Raw genomic sequence first — 20902 nt, 5'->3', positions numbered from 1 at the left:
ACACACACACACACGCACGCACGCACGCACGCACGCACGCACGCACGCACGCACGCACGCACGCGCGCACGCGCGCACACACACACACACACACACACACACACACATACACACACACACGCACGCACACGCACACGCACGCACACGCACACGCACACACACGCACGCACGCACGCACGCACGCACGCACATACACACACACACACACACACACACACACACACACGCGCACACACACACACACACACACACACACACACACACACACACACACACAAACCCTTTTTTGCAAGGCTGAGATTGAATGCTGGACCTGAGGCCCACCAGGCAAGTGCTCCAGCCTCATCCTGATATATTTGCTAACATGTCTTATGTAGCTATTTGGTTTTTAAATGTATTCAAATTATGTTTGAAAACAGAAAATCTAAAGATTTTCTCTCTTCACTGCTTCCTTCCTTCCTCCCACCCCAAATATACTAGGTAAGCAAGCACTCTTCCACTAAGCTGTAACCCAGTCCTGAGCTTTTCTTAAGTTTTGATGTGTATTTAACTTTCAAGAATTTAAGTGTATTCGTGTACTTTAAAAAATATTAAACTTACCATAACATTCTCCATTTTATATAACCAAAATCTCACATCTAACAAAAATGGCATTCTTAATATCACATAAAGCCAACCACCCATTCAAATGTTTCCAGTTGTTCCTAAAATGGCCTTTGTAATTTGTCTGTTCAGTCTAAGACCACTCATTGGATTCTACTGTACAGAGTTCCTGCATCGGAAAATGAATCGCCAGTAAACATTAAGGTGGGGCCCAATAAAGGTGATCCAACCATGTGTTCTGTCCTCAAGAATAGAGTGCTGCCATCATTGCAAGAATGGGATAGTTGTCTTAATAGCAAGTGAGGTTTGTCCCCTTTCAGTCTCTCATTCCTCTTTCTTATCTTTCCACCCTCTACCATGGGATGATACAGTATGAAGGCCCAAGGTATAAAAGATGGAATTATCACAACCTTGGAAGCATTTGTGTTAGTATCTAAGGGAACCCATCCTTTCATTTTCATGCACCAAGATTAGGCTCATCACTGACTGACAGGAAAAGGTGATCGAGAAAGGCTTGTGTTCCAGGTATGGTGGTGTATACCTAAGCACTGCACCTGGGAAACAGCACCACACCTGGAAGATAATGAGTTCCTGTCAGCCTGGTTATACAGCAAGACTTTGTGGAAGGGAGGGAGGGAAAAATTAAGGAAGGAAGGAAAGAAAGATGGAGGACCAAAAAAAAAAAAAAGAACTCTGTGTGATAAATGAATAATTTTGACTCATTTCTTTCACTTTCTGTAGCTCATTTTCTTATGAGACATCATCTCCATCTATCTTTAATGATCTGCAATTCTTCCTAACCGACCTTTCATTAGTGTCTACAACTTTTAATTTGCTCTGAGCAGTCTACTAAAATTCCCACTTTCTGAGTGGGCAACCTTCAGGATTTTTTTTTTCAGAACTCTCTGTGCCTCCAAAACACTTCCCATCTGATAACTGTGATCGCTGAATCTGAGATGTTTGCCAATTACTGTCTTAGTCATCTCCTCACACCTAGCTCACTTCCTCCCAGAAAGCCAGTAAAAATCTGCGGGGGCTGTAGGCAAAAATTCTCTAGTGGCTCTCTAGACTCTGGTGTGGGGTTTGTTGCTATTCTGAGGTCTGAGTGTTCCTAATGCAGAAGGAAGCAAGAAGGTAGGGAAGAATTATGCAGCTAGAACGGATTTTCTTAAGATGTCTATTCTTACTTTCAACCTTTGAAAACACAAAGCGATCAACACACCACACTGTCTCAACAGCAGCAACAGGGGTTTGTGGGTGTGGTCACCCTCAGAGGGATTGGCATGGCAATGGTGGGCTGGAGGGTGGCTGCTGACTGTGAGGAGGAGTGTGAATATAAATCCCACAGAGAAAGGAATGTCACTCAGCATTTCATTTTATGTGATAACTCACAAAATTGCCAGAGTCATCCATCAGTGGGCATTTCCACTATTGTTCTCAGCCTAGTCAGAGGCAATAAAAGGGAATGATTTAAACAGTTAAGGCAGCCAAGGAGGGGTGGTGGTGGTGGTTGAATTTTGGCAAGTTTCAATGCTTCATTCTGGCATTTGATTAGAAACTTATTTGGGGGGTGGGGTGCTTGTCCCGTGAAATCTTGCAGGGAACCTGCACAGCTGTGCGTCTTCAGTGCCAGATCTGGGCCTGCTTCCCTGCCTCTCTGGTTTTCTTTCACCCTTTCAGGGAGTTCTCTTCAACATGAATAGAATCCTCCTGCTTTAATGGAGACACACATTTTTATGAAGTGCCAGGATTAAATCAACTTGGGGAAGAAGAAAATGAGAGCGAGAGTGTGCTGTGCCGACAGCTTAAAGACACCAAGCAAATGCTTTTAAGCGCCAGAGGTGATTGAACAGAACCGGTGAGGGCTCGTTTTTGTTCAACAGCAATGACCTATTTAGAACCGTGACTCAGCCAGCTAGCCTCCCTTGAAAGTGAAAGAAGGCAAGGAAGAAAAGGAGAAAGACAGAAAAAAATCTTTTCTCTTATTTGAACTCCAATATCTTAAGAGGACCCAGAGCTGTTGGTAACACACATGGCAGAGCTGAAAAGGGGGAGCTGTTTCCATGTGCTTCTGGAGGTTCTTCTTTCATAAAAAACATAAGAAACATGTCTATGCCTTCCCCTTCCCTTTTGCTGCAAGCCTTGCTTTGCAGCTTTGCACACACAGGCAAACCCTCAGGGTGGTTCTGCTTCTCCTCGCTCTTGCACTTCCTTCACTCTGCTTTTTTCATATTAAATTAATTTATCAGATTAATATTAAATTAGTTAATTGATTGATTGGTTTTTTCTACAATATCCCACACTTATATTCTTTTCCCCTTAAGTAGCTCCATGATGTCACCTCTTCCCTAACTCAGCAAGTTCAACTCTTTCTTGAGACAGTCTACATTAAACCCAACTCAACTGCATTTGCAGCTATTTTATCATTTCCTTGTTCAGTTCCTTACTTGTTTCCTTAGTCATGCAGGGCCAGCCCTGTCCAGCTTCCCTACTTTTCCTTCCCTCCCCCATTCTTAATCTGGTTCTCTTTTCACTTCCTTCTGCAGTACACCCCCCCCCCCATCCCAAGATCAAAATTCCAAGAATATTTCTTCTTCTTTTATCCAGAAAAAGGGTTTTGTGGAATGACTCAGGAAGTTATTCTTGAGGTGCTCAGCACTGAGACAGAGAAGCCATGCCTAAATTCCTGGTAGGGTAATAACACGATAAATGCAAATTTATTGACTGACTTGGATTGTATGATGAGCATATGAGGAAACAGACGGTTAGATGGTGAACTGTAACAACCTAGCCACCCACTGCAGATATTTATTACAGTTTTAGACTCTTCTACAACCACCCAAACCAGGGCCCATTAGGTGTTGAGTGCTTTATTCTCTTAAGTTTGCTCTGGCTCACACACAGTCTGCATCATTGGGAAGAGATTCTGAATGCTGGAATTTATGGGATTTCTTTATTGTCTTGAAAACTCTTCTTGGGCAGACAAGACTGAACAGGTGAAGGGTTGAATATAAACTGTCCTCCCAGAGGCTCCTGTGTGGAAGGCTTTGTGCCCAGGTGGTGGCACTACTGAGAGGTGACTGTGTCATCACTATGCTGTTTGGAAGTGGCGCCTTATTAGAGGCAGAAGGATGCAGGGACATGTCTTTGATAAGTGATGTATGTCCTGTTTGGAGATTCCCCCCTCCCACCCAGCCTCTCCTGTCTGTCTCATGCCTTTCTATCATCATGTTCTGCCTCACCACAGGCCTAAAGCAATGGAGCCAAATGGACTGAGATCGCTGAAACCGTGAGCCACAATGAATCCTTCTTCTCTTTAGTTGTCTACTTGAGTATTTTGTTATAGTGCTAAAAAGTCTGAGTAACACAAGGTCCTTATTTTATAAGGAAAAGGATATCCTTAAAGTTAAATAAAAATTTTAATTTTTTTTCCAGTACTTGCCATCCAACCTAGGGACTTGGGAGTGCTAGGCAAGCACTCTAGCTATCACTGCTACACCCTAAGCTAGGCAAGCACTCTACCAGTGCTATACCCCCAGCTCCAGTTATTTTCACTCCCCCACCCTTATCTATGCAGTATTCACTTCTTCCATCTTCCTTTTAAGTTTCATCAGTACTGAAGCCTTTTGCCTTCTCTAGGACACTCAACTCCTTTCCCCTCCAGCCCTAAATGAAATCACCTAGTTTGATGTGTCCTTTCATAGCTACCTTCATTAACTTTTGTTGTTCTCCAAACCATTCTCTGTAAAGCAGCCAAAGTGTTCTTAAAGTATAAGTTGGATCCCATCACTTGCCACCAGAGGCCTTGCCAAATTGGCTTAGATTTAGAATTTTCCTCTGCCATGTCCTTGCTCAAAATTAACTGAAACTGTCTTTCTGATTTCTACATGAGATGATGCACTTACTGTTCATCCAACATTTATTCCAACCTGTGATGGACGAGGCTGTGTACGATGCTGGAGATGAGATGGTGAACACAGTGGTCTCTGCCTACTTCACACCGACTTTCTGGTGGCGAAAGGAAAATAAAAAAGGGGTTCCTAAGTAAGTGCTAAACTGTAAATTGTAGAAAGGGCTCTAAGGGAATTGAGCTTGTGCATAGGTGTATACTGGGCTGGGGGGATGGTGGAAGAGTACACCAGTGATGGGGGATGTCCTTCTGTATATATGCTTCTCTTATTGGTTGATGAATAAAACACTGTTTGTCCAATAGCCAGGCAGGAAGCATGGGGGTGGGGCAGACCAGGAGAAGGCTGGGGAAAGGAAGAGAGAGGGAGGCCGAAGAAAGAGACACCATGCTGCCAAAGGAGTAACATGCCAGGTTACAGGTAAGCCACAGCCTCATGGCAATACATAGATTAATAGAAATGAATTAATAATTAAGACAGAGCTAGTCAATAAGAAGCCCAAGCCATCAACCAACAATTTTATAATTCATATAGTGTCTGTGTGTTTATTTGGAGCAAAGCAGCTGTGGGACCAGGCGGTACAGAACCTTCATCTTCACACCAGGTGCCTCCAATTCCTGATAGCTTTGTAGGGAAGCCATAGTGTACAGAGCAGATATTGGGATTCTGGAAGAGGAAAGTGGGTTCCAGGAAGAAGGCATAGCTTGTCCACGGGGTTGGCAAGAAAGAGTCAGCTAGTTAGGGTGGAGTGCCATTAAGCCAGTGAAGTATGAAAATGTGGTAGGGGGTGCCAGTCAGATCAAGCCAGACTTATTGTAGTCAGGAATTTGGCTCATATTTATGGAACATCAAATGATGGCTTGCTAGGTAAACCACAAACACCTAATTACATTTGAAAGTCAGGTAACCAGTGAATAATTTTTAGGGTATGTCTCCAGTACTACACAGGACAAAGTTACAGAAAATATGTTTACTATATACTTACACTGAACATTTACACAATATTTGAAGTTTAAATTTGACTGGGCTGCTTGTTTTTTGTTAAGTCTGACAACTGCTAATTAAGAGGCCACTAAAAGATTTCAATTGGCAAGTGGCATGGCTCAGTTTTTATTTTAAGAAAATCCCTTGGGAGGTTTTGTGGAGAATGGTTTAAACCCTACCAAGACTCAACTGGATGCTAAAGTTTGTTAGCACCCAGGTGCTGGCAGAGTGCATCACACTGGCTCTGTACACAGGTGCAAATTGTCCCTTTAAGAGATAAGCTCTGCCTACTTCCACTCTTGTTTTCTTGTTGTTCTTCTGAAGAGGCAGACAGGTCTTTGACTCTCCTCACTCTCTCTCTCAACTGTGTGTCTCTCTCTCCCCTTCTCTTCCCCCAACAAAACTTTCCACACAAGCTCCATCTGTATGGTATATTAGTCCCTCACCTGCCTTGGTTTGGATTCACCCACCAAGGCCCAATCTCATGCCCTATCATAACAAAGTTCAAAAAAGCAAGTTGGGCTCCGAGGGTGGTTCAGTGGATATAGTAGGTTGGGGTGGGGTGTCCAGTGCTTTGCAAACCTTGAAGTGAGAAGAGACCATCTAGGAGGTTGCAATTAGGAGCTCTGGTGTGGCTCCCGAGATTCTGAATTTCTAATAAGCTCCTAGGTGGTCTAATAAGGACCTAGGTGGTGCTGACCTTGAACCAGCAAGTTCCTAGTTATAACTATGGCCTCAGAGCCACATTAGGCCTCATCCCTGTTTTTGCAAACAAAGTTTTATTGGAACACATCCATTTGGTTCTGCATCACCTCTAGTGCAAAAGTGACTGTTAGTCCATGCTGTCTAAAATATTTGTATTTTTGGCTCTTTGTAGAAAAACTTGCCTGCCTAGATTATACTTTGAGTAATAAGGGTCAAGACTTAGAAGACAGCCAGGAAGGTAAAATTCACATAAACACCCAGGCAAGCTGAAGATGTGGTGGTTGGGGGATCGGCTGCCCTGGCTCACCTAGCCCTTCTCTGAACTTCAGTCTTTAAGATCAAGTGGGGTTGTCAGTTGTTGAGTGGCTAGTCATTGTTGCTTTATCTTACAAGTTTTTGGCCCAAGGGGTTCTACTTGGCAACTTTTTAAACGTATAGAAATGTTTCTTCACAAACAGGAGGGTATAGATATAATTCTTTAGTGTCGGGTAGCCTGAGAGAAACTGTCTTGTCAGCAGGAAGATGAGGTTGACTCCTGCTTGTATGATCTCCTACTTGTTCACCTTTTCCCCTGAATGCACACTGGCTTTGATCTCTCAGTAATTTACAGCAGGGGACACCAAAGCCAAGACCCACCAAGCCTTCTGCCTACTCCACCGCAGATAAGAAGCCACCCCCATTGCCATCCCCACCCCCAACCTCTAGGGCTCAGAGGGTATACCTGTGCTTGTTTAAAAGGAAAATCACTTCAGAACAAAATGGAAAGGTAGGAGAGAGGAAGCCCGAATGGAATCCTTTAAGAGTTGTCATTGTGACAGTCCTCTCATTAAAAGCACAAACAAGATGTGGGCCATGTGTAGTGCTAACTGTGTTATGGTGGAGGTTCCACCCAAGCCTCCTCCCCCATCTCCCTACAAACCCTGCTGGATCTCAGAAAGTCGCCAAATGATGGCCCCTACCCCAGAGATGCTCAAGACCACTCCCACAGGTTATTTAAACTGCCCCCCAGAAACCAGACTGGTGCTTTTTCCCCCGTCTCCCTTTCCCGTCTCCTCTCTTGGGGGGGGGGGGGCAGAAGGCCAGTCGGCAGAGTTGTATCCATTAAATGTGGGCTTTTTCTAATTCGGTTTGATTTGGTCTGATTTGGATTGTTGCCTCGGCAGAGAGGCTTATGGGGGTCTAGAAACTTTTCATCTGGAGGTTCCACTGAGAGGGCTGTTTTTCCCCCCACTGGTTCAAAAGTGGGGGGCTGGAAAAACACCCTTCTTCCCCACACCTGCTCTCCACCAGACTAAGATCACAATGCTCCCGGTCGCCTTCCAGCCCCCCAGAGAGGAGATGGGAAAGGGAGACCAGAAAAAGCACAAGTCTGTTCTCTGGGGGACAGTTTAAATACACTGGGGGAGTGGTCTTGAGTATCTCTGGGGGAGGGGTCATCATTTGGCGGGCTTTCTAAGGTGCAGCAGGGTTTGGAGGGAGAGGGGGGAGGGGGATTTGAGTGGAACCTCCACCATAACATCCCAGACTCTTTGGGTATATGAATGCCAGTGACTGGGGTAAAGCTTTTACCATAACATCCCAGACTCTTTGGGTATATGGATGGCAGGAACTGGGGGTGAAGCTTCCACCTTAACAAACTGTTTGGAAAGAACTAAGCTAGAATGACTTAAAGAACCCTTCCAGGGTCTTAAAAGCTTTGAATTTCAGGAAACTGCTTGAGTAGTTTAGTTTTTCTAGGCTAATACCTGCCGTATCGTAGTACTGTCAAAAGATGCTCAGTTATGTTAGCCAGTTCGCTTCAGCTGCCACAGAACAGAATTCACTACTCATGGAACCTACAAGGCGGTCTTCAGAGAAAGAAGAAACTGTTTTCAGGTCATTGTCCATGCAGCCCAGTAGCGTCCCAAACATTATGATATGTACTTTTATTAAATGTGGCTGCTGTTCTGCTTTTCCCCATTCGGGGAATTGTTTAACAGTCACAGCTGCCAAGAATGAGAGATTAAAATGTGTTTGACTCTTTCTACTTAGAAAGCTGAAGGGGTTTTTTTGGGGGGTGGGTAGGGGATGTTCAGGCTAGATCAGGATAGGTGAAGATAAGCAGATTCAGCAGTTGCTAGTTGCTTTCACTCCCAGTGAATCTGCATTTCAAATCACTCCACTAGGATCATGTGCTTTGTAAAGCAGCCCTCTCTTGGAATCCCGGAATTTATGTTAGAATCCAAATAGTCCTTTCACTTCATAATTAGTCAAGGGCAAGTTTGGAACTCCAAATTAAAATAGGGTATTCTTTCCCCAACCCCCAAAGTCTAGTAGGTTTCATTCTTTGTGTGGGTGAGGGTGTCGGGGTGTGTATGGGGCTGTGGGAGGGTGGGTGGGGGTAAGGGTGTGGTGTTGAGGGTCGGGCTATGGGGGTATGGGCGTGGGGTTGTAGGTGGGGCTGTGGGTGGGAGTGTTAGCCCTTCCTCAAAGGACTAAAATCTGTGCTCTCAAGAAGCACCTTCCAACACCTCATTGTACATTTCAATAAACCTGATTAAGTGTCTTACCACAGTGCTTGCTGCAAAGCAACGGACAGAAACTCAGACAAAAGAGAAAGCTTCTTTTGAGGGTAGAGGTGGCTCTGAGGTAAGTAGAAAGAAGCCCAGCAAGGGCCCGGGGTTTTGTGGTCTGAAATAAGATTGGAATTGGAAGCCTGGAGGATTCCGTCTGCAGCACGTCCTAGAAGCTTTCTTTCTACTGGCTGTGCTTTGGACAGGAGAAATCATTAAAGGGCCTCACACATCTATTTGCATGAATTAGCAAACCCGGGAGAGCTGCTGAAAAGCATTTGGAGCTCTGACCTGACATGAAGGTCACATAGATGTCCCCAGAAGTGTACACCTCCTGAGAAGTTACATTAGCAAACCTTTCCAGCCAGTGTTGAAAGGTCTTCACCTCCTATGATCTGCATCTCACCCACGGACTGGTCATTCTTCGGAAATCAGGGAGTGGGGAGAAAAGGAAGACAATGACTTCAGTGCACAAGGAAAACCTTAAAAGCACATTTTCCCATCTCCTTGGTTAATGGCTAGATTGCGCCTTGCAAATACAGTGCACATAGCTAGCAAGGGCTCATGGTTGCCTATGGTTACCAAGAGCCACTTTCCTTCAGGCTCTTGAGACAAAGCCAGCTAATGACTGGCTGGCAGGGAAAGACTGTAGAGGGAGATGGACAGCTGGAGAGAGGATAGACAGACATAATATACCATAGACAGTACCTGTACTGAGGCAGACACATAAAATAAGACAGCCACTTGTGGACTTCACTGAGATGAGGAGGTTGGGAGCTGCAGGAGCGACTTCCATTAAGCCCTAGCTGTGGGTTGCAGTGGAGAACAATCAAATTCTCATTTCCTAGGAATTGGAGCCCTTACTTATTCTCTGTCCTTGGAAATTCAGCCCCTCATCTCATGACAAGGGCCACTGCAACAGACCATGGGATCAAGGAAGATATGGTCTTCTGACATGAGAGACAAAGCCTCAGGACCCTTCTGTAGCTCCAAGAAGATGAGAACCAGGGAGATTTTTTCTTTTTCTTTTTTAAGTACAAATCTTGTAAGAGTGGGTATATCACTCATTTTTCTTCAATGTGTAAGTATGGAACATTCTAGTGTCCTAAGAAAACTTCAAAGAGCAAGCATGCACACAAAAAAACAGTAAATACCTGCTGTTTTAAAGTGTACCTCACTTGGGGGAGAACTAAAATGGAAGTCATCGTCTGCTTCTGCCTCTGCCTCCTGATCAGAGGAACTGAACACATCAGAGGAACTGAAGCAGACAGACTCAGTCAGTCTGCTCCACAACCAAAGCAAGAATGTGGTGATGTTGCAACGCCTTGATACAAGGATAAACTTGAGAAGACAATCATATGTGTGCTGTGCTGAAGCAGGAGATGTCCTCTGTTACCCACACAGACAGCTTTCAGTCTTGGCTTGACAAGGACTTCCCTCATTCTGGAAGAGTTCATCCCATAGGGGCAGGCAGGGATGGGCTTAGCAGTGCCGAGAAATCAGCTCTGCTGGAGGCTACTGCCAGACTTAGAGTTTCTAGTCACTCAAGCCACTTCCTGGAAGAATTTTCTTGAGCCGGTTTGAGTTGGATTCTGCAGCCTACAGGTAGCAATCTGTCAGGATACAGGGTTACTTTGTCAGGGGCTTGGTTGCCTGAGAAAAAAAAAAAAGCCCAAACACCAATATGACAATTCTGCCAGTAAAGTAACTTTGTCTGACAAAAAAAAGAAAAAAAGAAAAAAAGAAAGAAAGAAAAAAGAAAAAGAGGATCAAGAGTGGAGAGACCTTAAAAATGTTCACTCTAGCTGGGTGTTGGTGGCGCTCGCCTTTAATCCCAGAACACAGGGTGGTTCTCTGTGAGTTCCAGACTATCTAGGTCTAGTTAGTTCCAGGACAGTAAGACCCTGTCTCAAAAGAACCAAATAAATAAAAGGGTCACTTCTACTTGCTAAAGCATTTCCACTTAGTGCAGTGTTGGAGGGAGCATCTGAAAGTGAACCATTGAATTAGATAACATAACAGTCTGATCCTTGAAAGAGAGGACTCATGGGAACCCAGACTTCTAGGCTTTTTTTTGTACTGGTCATCTAATCATGTTCGAAAACAGTTATGATAGTGGCTAAGAACTTGTGAAACAATATCAAAGGAAGGCTGGAGAGTCAGCTCAGTGGTTAATTGCTTTTGCTTGACTCAAAGAGGATCCAATTTCGGTTCCCAGACCACACATCCAGAAGTTCACATTAGCAGTTCCAGGGCATCCGATGCCCTCTGTGGCCTCCAAGGACACTCACACTCATGAGGCATACACAAACACATCTATACATGAACCAAAATCTTAAGAAATCTTAAAAAAGTGTCAAAGGAGAATGCTTTCTTGTCACTCATGGGAACATGGAGACACCGGACTTAACATGGGGTGATCTGTGTAATAGAGTGAGTTATGCTATAACCAGGAGAAACACAATTTCAGGCCAGTGATAATCATAGCTGGATGCAACCACAAACCACAAGGCACCACGTAACAAGTGAGATTTGGATTAATGGATCAGAGTACATTTTGAAATAATTTTGTTATTCCACCCACTCTGTCAAATGTTTATCTCTATCCTATTGTTTTATATTTGTTTGTTAAAAACAGAACAACAACAAAAAGCCATGGACCATCAGAAAACTAAATACTGGACTCAAAGTCACATAGCGTGCTGCCAAGTGAGTCTCATTTACAAAGGCCTGTTTTAGTCCAAGTTTCTAAACATGTTTTTAATATTAAATTTGTTCTTAACCCATCTGGAAGTTATATTTTCTGAGTGTGTATATAGTCAATTATCCCAACACTCTTTACTGTATTATTATTTTCCCCTATAGACTGGAAATGCCCATTTAAAAAAATTACATTTTTATCCTCATGTTAAAGGGTCAGTTTCTATGTTTTTTCAATCTAACATGCCTATTCTAGTATTAATTAATCTGATGTGGCCAGTTAATTAATTTAATTTGCTAATTAGTTATAAATAGGAAATAAGGAATTAGCCTTTCCTAATATTAAAATTCTATTGTAATATTCACAGTTTTTAAAGGATATCTTAATATCTAGTAGAGTCTTTTTTTCCCCCCTTTTTCTGTCTCATGTCTTGGTTGTTTTTGTTCTTGCTCTTGCTTCTTCCTGTGGGTTGTTTTGAAGATCAAATGAATTAATTTCTGTGGAACACTGGGAACAGAGAATGACAAATGGCTACTTCCTGGTCCACCAGACCCTCACAGTTACTGTTGGGATGTCAAGCACCCTAGCACTGCCACCATGTTGTCAGCTTGGTCTACACCTTGGTGGTCTGGGAATATGGTAGGACCTTTAAAAGGTGGGGCTTAGCAGGAAGGAGAGCACGTCACTTGGGGCTTGTCCTTGAAAGTGACACTGGCACTCTGACACCCCAATCAAATTTCCTGGACACAGGACCCGTGGCATTGCTGCCTCCATAGTGTGATTCCTCACCACAGGTCCAAAAGCAATGGAAGCAGTCAATCCTGGACTGAACCCTCAGAACCCTGAGGCAAAACAAACCGTTCCTGTCTGTAAGCTGGTTATCTCAGGTATTTGTTACAATGGTGGGAAGCTGATGACAACTAAACTTCCTGATCATTCTTTCCTTTTCAATCCATTAGGAAACGGCCTCTTGCCAGGCACTCAAGGGTCTGCAGCTCCCCTGGTTTAGTGACTCTAAAAATAAGTGGGGTTTTTATTTTGTTTTTTGTCTCCTTCTGAGACAGAAAGGGGAACCAAGAGATACAAGTTCTCCATCTGTAGGCTTTTGACCAACCTTGCTGCTGTCATTCGGTTCAGCCCTTACTCCAGCTTTTAAGACAGTAGCGACAGCCTCCTGAGCTTTTCAGGGAACTTGATGGCCGCTTCTCTCAGCTCCTCACCTGTTGCTGAGGTTCCTCTCCACAGACATTCACCTGGTCACTTTCTCTAGTCTACAGTGTTCATCAGCCGGTCTACTTTCTAAGCTTAAATGCTGACCTTCCCTGCCCAGGGAGGACTTCTCTTTCTCCTTTAAGTCCTCATGGGCAAACATTTTATTTCTTTGATCTCATTCAGTTAGAGTGGGAAAACTCTCCTGGTAGAAACAATAGGATCTCTGGCCTGAGTGGAGATGTAACATTCCAGTCAGCTGGGTCACTCACTTGGCTAAGGGACCGCACCTAGGAAGGTGAGCTCAATGGGCAGAATAATGAGTACTTTAATGAGATGTTTTATTTTCCTTCCTCTTATCCCTACCCCTAGTGTAATAGCTTGCAAGACCACAGCAATATAGCTTGCAACTCTTCTCTTTCTTAACACTTTTGAGTTTCCCCAGCGATTGGATATCCTTATCTTCCTCTAACACCTGCCCCTCTGCCATGTGGCTGCTTGTCAGCCATACATCCCATGCCAGCAGAAGCAGCATGGCCTCTTCATCTATTCTCCATCCTCTTCCTCCAGGCAGCAGCCGAAGTTTACAGATGGCCTGCCTTTTTTTTTTTATAAACTCTAACAAAAATGTTTTTGGAATTCTGCTTAGGTCTGTTCTTCAAATCTTTTATTAATGAGCCCAAGAACCCAAAAAGGAGGACATGATGTCTCCCATATCAATTCTAGCAAGGCTTCAGGAGGGGATAAAGTTAATTATATACATCCAGTCCACAGTCCACTGTCTTTAACCATGACCTATAGCTAAAGGTTCCCAAGCAGCATATGCAAACTATCATATGGATCTAGGGTTGGCGTATTTTTTAAACTTGAGGTTACTCATCAGCACTTCATCTGACTGACTTAGTGTGTTCTGTTGCTGGATCTTCAAAAACAGATTTGTGCTAGCCTCATAAAATAGACTGGGTGGTTCCTTCTCCACCCCACATCAATTTAGAAGAGTTTTTTTGAATGAATGGGTTTGTCTGTTCCACTAAGGTGCAGTAGAGCTCAGACGAGTTGATGGAGCCACCTAGCAGACATGGTCCCGCCCATCCCTAGTATTCCTAGTAGTGAGAAGTACACAGTGGCTCTTGAGGGCTGCATGGGCAAGGAGTGAAGTAAGATACCATAGCAGAAGTGGCCAAGAGAAACACCATGGTATTCAAGCTAATGATAAAGGAAGTGTGGACAGACTGAAATACTAAAGGTAGTCTCTGACATTTAGCTCTGCCATTCTTAAAAGAAATATTTGGAAAGTTAGTTTAGGTGACTTTCCTTCCAGGTACTGCGTGCTACACTCAGCAGGCCCAGACAGCCAATCGGGCAACATGTTTCTGCATACAGAATTGGATGGCTTAGATATCACTTAGTGAAAAACAAACTGAGGAAGAATAACTACTGAAAATATCCCGTCCTTCTGAAGAACCAGAAGAGGAAAGACAAGACTATAAATAAACAAAAGAGCCATTCTCTAAGCCATTCGTTTTCCAAGTCAGAGCAGTTTGCTTTGAAACCTCTTTGTCCTGAGCAACCCCAGCCTTCTCCCTCCCAGGTGCCTCCACTTGCCTATGTCCTGAGCATCCCCAGCCTTCTCCCTCCACAGATGTCTCCACTTGTTGTCTGCTCATGCTCACTGCTGATGCTTCAGGAAATGGACAACCATGAAGAACAGAAATATTTCATTACATGAAATTTTAATGCTCACTATGGAAAACATCTAGTTAAGATGTTGCACAGTGCTCAAATTGAGTCCTTTCTTCTTAGTATATTTGATACCAAGCCAGATAATGAGGATAGCTGAGCTGGGTCTGGTGTCTCAGTTTTCCAAGCATGTCCTCCAACCCCCTGTGAGGTTGGACATGACTCTTAATTGGGTCTCTCGGTTCTTTAAGCTGCATGGGATGGCACAGCACAGCCAGGATACGAAACAGAGCCTCATGTGTTATCTGCATGAGTGCCTGCTTCCAACTGTGTAGTCTCTCTTGTCTTACTTATTGGATTCAAAGGAAAATGTGTATGCGTGTGGGGGGGGCGGGGGTGGGGGAGGCAGGGACAAAGCTCCATTACTAAACCCAAAAGGCTGAAAACTACCATGCTAATGTTTGAGGATTTATTATCCCTTGTCATTGTCTTACTGTTTTGTTTTATTTTGGTTTTCTGTTTATTTATTCATTTATTTTGATTTTCCAAGACAGGGTTTCACTGTATAGCCCTGGCTGTCCTGGAACTCACTCTGTAGACCAAGCTGGCCCCAAACTCGGAGATTTGCCTGTCTCTGCCTCCTGAGTACTGGTATTAAAGGCATTTGCCACCACTGCCTGGTAGTTTTCTGTTTATTTAAATGTATTTTGCTTCTGAAAGAATTTGTTTAGAAACCCATTTTGACCATCTCTGGTGGTAAAAGAGAACCTGGAGACAGAGTGAACAGATACCTTGTGTTCACTACCCTAGAACAGACCCCTGGGTTACAGTTATAGGTGTGCCTCCCCCCAACTTTTTTTTTTCCTAGACAGGATTTCTCTGTGTAGCCCTGGATGTTAAGGAACTCAATCTATAATCCAGGCTGGCCTTGAACTCAAAGATCCACCTGCCTGCTCCTCTCAACTGCTGGGGTTAAAGGCGTGCATCACCACAGGTTCCACACAGGTTCCTTTTAACAGGTATATGAACTTGAAACAATTTAACTTCTCTGCTTTAGTTTTGCTGTGCATAAAAAGAGTGCATTCATGTTCTTACCTCAAAGGGTTATTGGGAGGGGTGGACTCATGTGCACTGAACGTTGAGAAAGGTACCTAGCATGCAGCAGTTAACAACACTTGCAGGGCACACTCTCTTCTTACCATCTACCTGTGGTCTGAAGTAACAGCTGCACCTGCTGTTTCTTAACACTGGGGTTGTGATTTAGTCTTTGTCTGAGTTACTCAATACACCGAATACGTGTAAACTGTGTGCTTTGTGGTTGTGGTCCACTGCCGATGACTGTAACCCATGGCTGGTTGACTGCAACCCCGGGAGGCATGTGGTTAAGAATGGTGTGCTTCCAGTGATGCTCTGAGTCATGGTCACTAGTGTTTGGAACAAGTTCCTCTGTGAGTTTCTTTGGGGTTTCTTAGTGACTTCCCAGTTCCTAAGGCAGGTGCTTCACAATGTACTGTTGTTGGGCATAGTTTTTGTCCCCCTTCGCTATATTCATCAACTGAAGCACCAGGGATAATGTTTTGAACTCATGTTGGATTCAAGTTGGTTTTTCTACCCAACTGTGGATAGATGAGTAGGCACGGAGCTGACCTTAGAAGTGCCTTACACTGGGGGGTGGATTAATCCCAGCACTCAGGAGGCAGAGGCAGGTGGATATCAGCAAGTTGGAGGCCAGCCTAGTCTACAGAGTGAGTTCCAGGACAGCCAGGGCTGCACAGAGAAACCCTGTCTCAAAAAAGTAAAAAACAAACAAAACAAAACAACAACAAAAAACCAAAACCAAAACCAAACCAAACCAAAACAACAACAACAAAGGGGCCTTAGAAGTGTCTATGGTCTGGCGTGCAGTTCAGTGACAGAATTTATGTGCAGCATGCATAAGGCCCAGGGTTGGTCTCCAGAACATTAAAAACCATGGTGACAAAAGATCTAGATGGGATCTAGAAAGGATGGGTAAGTTTTTGATTGTTCCAGATTGGACTACACTATTACCTGCTTAAATAGATTCGTCTACTTGTTAGCAAAAGAACATTTCCCAAATATCAAAGTTACAGAAAACTTCAATATTCATAAAATTTGACAAATGTTATGAGTCCCTTATTTGTGAACGAATTCACCACTGCTGATAGATGTCACTGGCTGCAGAGGACCCTGGGTGCCAGGCATTCACCATGGCCTTTGTCCTCCAAGTCATGGTTTATATTTGTTCGTGCCACATTTTGCCATCTTTCTTCATACAGGTCATTATTATTACTTATTTATTTTATTGTGTGTATCTCTGAATGGTGCCTGTGTATGGGCATACATGTGTGTTCACATACATGTGGAGGCCCAAGTTTGATGTCAGGTGTCTTTTTAGATTGCTCATCACCTTCTAGATCAAGGCAGGGTCTCCCACCTGAACCCAAAGTTTGCTGATTCAGTTAGTCTTGCTAGCCAGCTTGCCTTTTGAGTGCTGGCATTACAGGCAGGCTGGCATGCCTGCCTGGCATCTGTGTGGGTGCAGGGAATCCCAACTCTCTTCTTTATGTTGCACAGCAACTGCTTTACTTACTAAACTATCTCTTTAGCCTAGAAATTCTTAATCCAATTGCCTGGACTTGACTTTTTTCTGTGTTTCCAACAATGTTCTACAAATATCCGAATGTTAACAAACCATGACAGAATACTTTGGATGCTGAAATTGCCAAGAAATAAACTCTTCAGGCACCACAACCTATTTCCATTCCATTTGTACCACTGTGACTAGCACTTGGCAGGATCCAGTGTTTGCTGAGGCACCAGAAGCATGTGGGCACAGACACTTTGCTTATATTTTAATACTTATCCCCTTACTCATTTTAGACAAATGAGTAAGTGCAGGTAGCAGTTGGGTTTTCTTGCTTTCTACTCCTTCTCTAGACTCCCGAAGGAGCTCATTTTCAAAGAGAGTAAGATAAGGACCTGGAGAGATGGCTCAGTGGTTAAGAGCACTGGCTGCTCTTCCAGAGGACCCGGGTTCAATTCCCAGCACTCACATGGCAGCTCACAACTCTCTGTAACCCCACTTCCAGGGCATTTGATACATCCACACCAATGCATATAAAGTTAAATAGGTTAAAAAAAAGAGAGTAAAATAAAAACAAACCAAAATGATAAACAAGCACATATCAAAAAGTATCTGTAAAGATAGATGGAGGGTAAGGAACGACTCTAACTTTGGGCATCACGGGACATGGAAAGACGAGGAACATAGAACCACCCATGTACATTTCCTTGTTCTCATTACTATATGTTATATCACCTCCCAGTCTCCTCAATGTTTTTTAAAAAGCTGGAATGCAAAAATCCACGTGAATACTGAGCATTAAAATGAAAATTATTGACTTTTATTACCAATAGTAAAGGATACATTAAAAATGCCAATCTAGCAATAGTAATGATGAATATGTGTACATGTGTGTTTTACATGCACAGTCGAGTTTTCTTTGCATTCCCTGAGTTATCTTTGCGTTCCTAACTTTGTAAACATGATGTTACTTTCTTCCATATCTGAATGGCTTTCTGTTTAAGGACAATGACTTACAAATCGTTTGTGATTTGTGCTCTCTCTACCCCATCCTCGAGAGGTTTCCTAGTTAGCTAAGAGCAATCTCCAGTTGACAGAGCAAGTTCTTGAGAAATAAAGGAATGTTGGATCAGAAAAAGGGGCCACAACAATATGAAGAAAGTACAGACCAACGGGAATAATGAAGGGTCTCTGAGAAAACGGAGAGGGATAAGAGCAGAAGCAGCATAGCTTCCACTTGGTTCTAGAAAATTCCAGGAAAGAGGAAATGGAGTTTCCAAACAGATCCATGAACCTTGTCTGAAACCTTGGCACAGGGCAGGATATCCTTCTGTTTTGAACCGTGGTATGGACTTATTGTTTTGATTTAAATTATGGTTTTAAATCATGGAGCAGGACAAACAAGCTGAGCCTCTCCACACATCTGTACACTCCCCTCCGCTCCCCCGCCCCCCAGAATATTAACACACACAAAGATTGTAGTAGAGTATACCTTAACATGTACATGGCCAGATCCCAGAGGTGACTGTTACGATAAATCTTTCTGCCAAATGTCGCCTGAGCCCCACCGCCACGTGTGAGCTTTACGCAAGCTGCCCACCCGAGTTAGGCCCAAATGAATACATAGAAACTTGTATTAGGTTTAAAGCTGCTTGGCCAATGACTAGGATTCTCATCTGCTAGCTCAGTCAATTATCATAAATCTATATATTTTATAAGACTTATCCTGTTATTTTTTTCTCTCATAAGCCCACATATATTTTTAAATGTAGTGTAAACCTTAGAGGTTTTTCTTTATCTGGATCTGTCTTCATCATCTTGGTAGTGCCGAGTCCAACGCCCAAGAGCACCGAGACCGTGCGAGCATATGGAAGCTGCTCTGATGCCTCTCAGCGGCCCGACAGGGCAGGCTGTGGCAGCAGGTTTCCCTCTTTCTCTGGAAAGAGGGATGGGGTCATCCCGCTCACTGACACCAGGTGACTACTTCTTACAACACAATTTTCTGCAGCTTCCTCTCCCTCCTTTAAACAACCCAGGAAAGATTCCTCACTAGAACTTTAAAAACTAGCTAGATGACTCCTGCCTGGGGCACTCACAAGGGTGAGCTTACTGCTATTATTCTGCCAAATGGACCTAGCATCAAATTGACCTCTCCCTATAAATCAGTGGAGCCCTCCGACCTCATCAGAAAAGGTTCTCTGTGCAGTGGATGGTGACTGATGCAGAAATTAACACCCCAAGAGGTCAGCATTCAGAGAATAAGAGACTGTGGGGCGCTCAGACACAGTGGTACATCTACTTTACATGGCCCCACCACCACCACCAAGGTTCAGGGACCTTGGCAGAAGAAGTAGAAAGGTTATAAATCTCAGAGGTTGGAGGGGACTAAACCAAAATAGTGTCTTCTGGACATGACAGGACCACTGCTCTCATGACCTCACGGCAGCTGTGTTTGCCTGCAAAGGTCCCACACAGGATCAATTCAGTCAGCACTCTAGCTCAGAGCAAGAAGGATCTTCAGGGAAGGAAATGGAGAGTCAATTTTCTGTCACGGTGTGGCCTGGGAAGGTCAACCATGTTCTCTCTGGTAGATGCCCCATACCCAGAAGAATATGGACAGCACAAATTAGAGTCTATGGACCATTGTATAATAATTTTAAAAAGAGGACACAAAGTTGGGGAGTAGAGAGGTGGGGGTACATCTGGGAGGAGTTAAGGGGAAGAGTTAGGGTGAATATGTATACAATGGTGAAATGCTCAAAAAAACAATAAAAATATTTAAAAAGTAAAACAACAGCAATAACAACAAAGCCAGATGAGTGCTGTTCAAATCTTAAAGCTGAAAGGTTCAGGCTTTGATGCTGATCGTCTCTACCTCTTTAAGAGACGGACCCCTCCCCTTGACAACAGGGCATTCACAGGGACGTGCCATCACCACATCACCCACCACACATTACGGCCTGTGTGAGGACTCTGGGCATGCGTAGAACCTCAGTGCGCATGCACAGTCTTCCCTTTAAAAGTTCCAACTTCCCTGCTTCTCTCTCTCTCTGCTTCCTCTTCTCTCTCTCTCTCTGTTTCTTCTTGGTTCTCTCTCACCTAACCACTCTCTCTGCCTCTCTATGGCGACCGGCCATGTCGCTCAGCTATTACCCCCATTCCTCTTCTCTCTTAGTCTCCCTACTCTCCCAGGCCTTATAATAAACTGCTTAGTATGGTTATAATAAACTGGTTAACATGTCTCATCTACCTCTTTTCTTCTTTATCTTTTTCTTCAAAAAACATAGCAAAAGCAGCTCATACATTTGTGTTAGGATTGCTAGACATGGCAGGGATAAGAAAGGGTCAAGAGAGAACACTAGGGGAAGATGTCTTGCTGGGAAGCATCTGGAACATTCATCTCTTTTAGGCATTTAGACTAGATCTTTCTTCACTCCCACCCAATGTCTCTAGATTCACCTATAGTATCCTGCTCATCTCCAGCTGTTTCTAAAGATGCCATGCCTGCAGAAAGAAGTCCCATGTTGAGGCAGTTAGAGCATATTGCAAATACCAGAACACAGACGTTTGTTTTTATTCTTTTAGGTCTTCTGAGTTTTTTCGTTTCGTTTTGTTTTTGGAGACAAGGTGTCTCTGTGTAGTCCTGGCTGTCCTGGAACTCACTCTGTAGAATAGAATGGCCTCTAACTCTGACATCTGCCTGCATCTATCCCTTGAGTACTGGGATTAAAGGCCTGTGTCATCATATCTAGCTCCTCTGAAAGTTCTATAGCTGAATGAGCTTGCCAGAGTTGTGCAAGTTGGACTTGCCTGGAAATGAGTCTCCTCCCCTCCCTCTAGTACTGTTTGTGTTGAGGGTGGGGATGGAGGAAAGGGAAGAACTGTCGACCTGGAGGACAAAATGGTCCCGTATTTCCAATTGGACACCTAATTCATCAGGCCAGGCTGCCTGGAT

At 43.9% G+C, this 20902-nt stretch overlaps 2 long non-coding RNA genes across 12 annotated transcripts in view; one reads left to right on the top strand and one right to left on the bottom strand.

The window, feature by feature from the left end:
- Positions 1 to 20902, bottom strand: part of LOC100758509 — a 75697-nt gene that overhangs the window by 17218 nt on the left and 37577 nt on the right. For 6 of the 11 annotated variants that reach the window (XR_004769325.1, XR_004769329.1, XR_004769328.1 and 3 more), the window contains exons 2-5: positions 9461 to 10405; positions 9044 to 9174; positions 7946 to 8047; positions 4509 to 4611 (exon numbers count right to left, since the gene is read on the bottom strand). This is a non-coding gene — a long non-coding RNA (uncharacterized LOC100758509). The remainder of the gene's footprint in view (positions 1 to 4508; positions 4612 to 7945; positions 8048 to 9043; positions 9175 to 9460; positions 10406 to 20902) is intronic. The other 5 variants (XR_004769323.1, XR_004769322.1, XR_004769326.1 and 2 more) reach the window with 5 other exon arrangements.
- LOC118237825 lies at positions 1546 to 15276 on the top strand. The gene is made up of 3 exons (XR_004769331.1): positions 1546 to 1737; positions 2284 to 4647; positions 13984 to 15276. It is a non-coding gene; the product is annotated as an uncharacterized LOC118237825 (long non-coding RNA).

This window comes from Cricetulus griseus, chromosome 3 (genome assembly GCF_003668045.3).
Source record: "Cricetulus griseus strain 17A/GY chromosome 3, alternate assembly CriGri-PICRH-1.0, whole genome shotgun sequence".
Lineage (NCBI taxonomy): Eukaryota > Metazoa > Chordata > Mammalia > Rodentia > Cricetidae > Cricetulus > Cricetulus griseus.
This window is presented reverse-complemented; position numbering and strand designations above follow the sequence as displayed.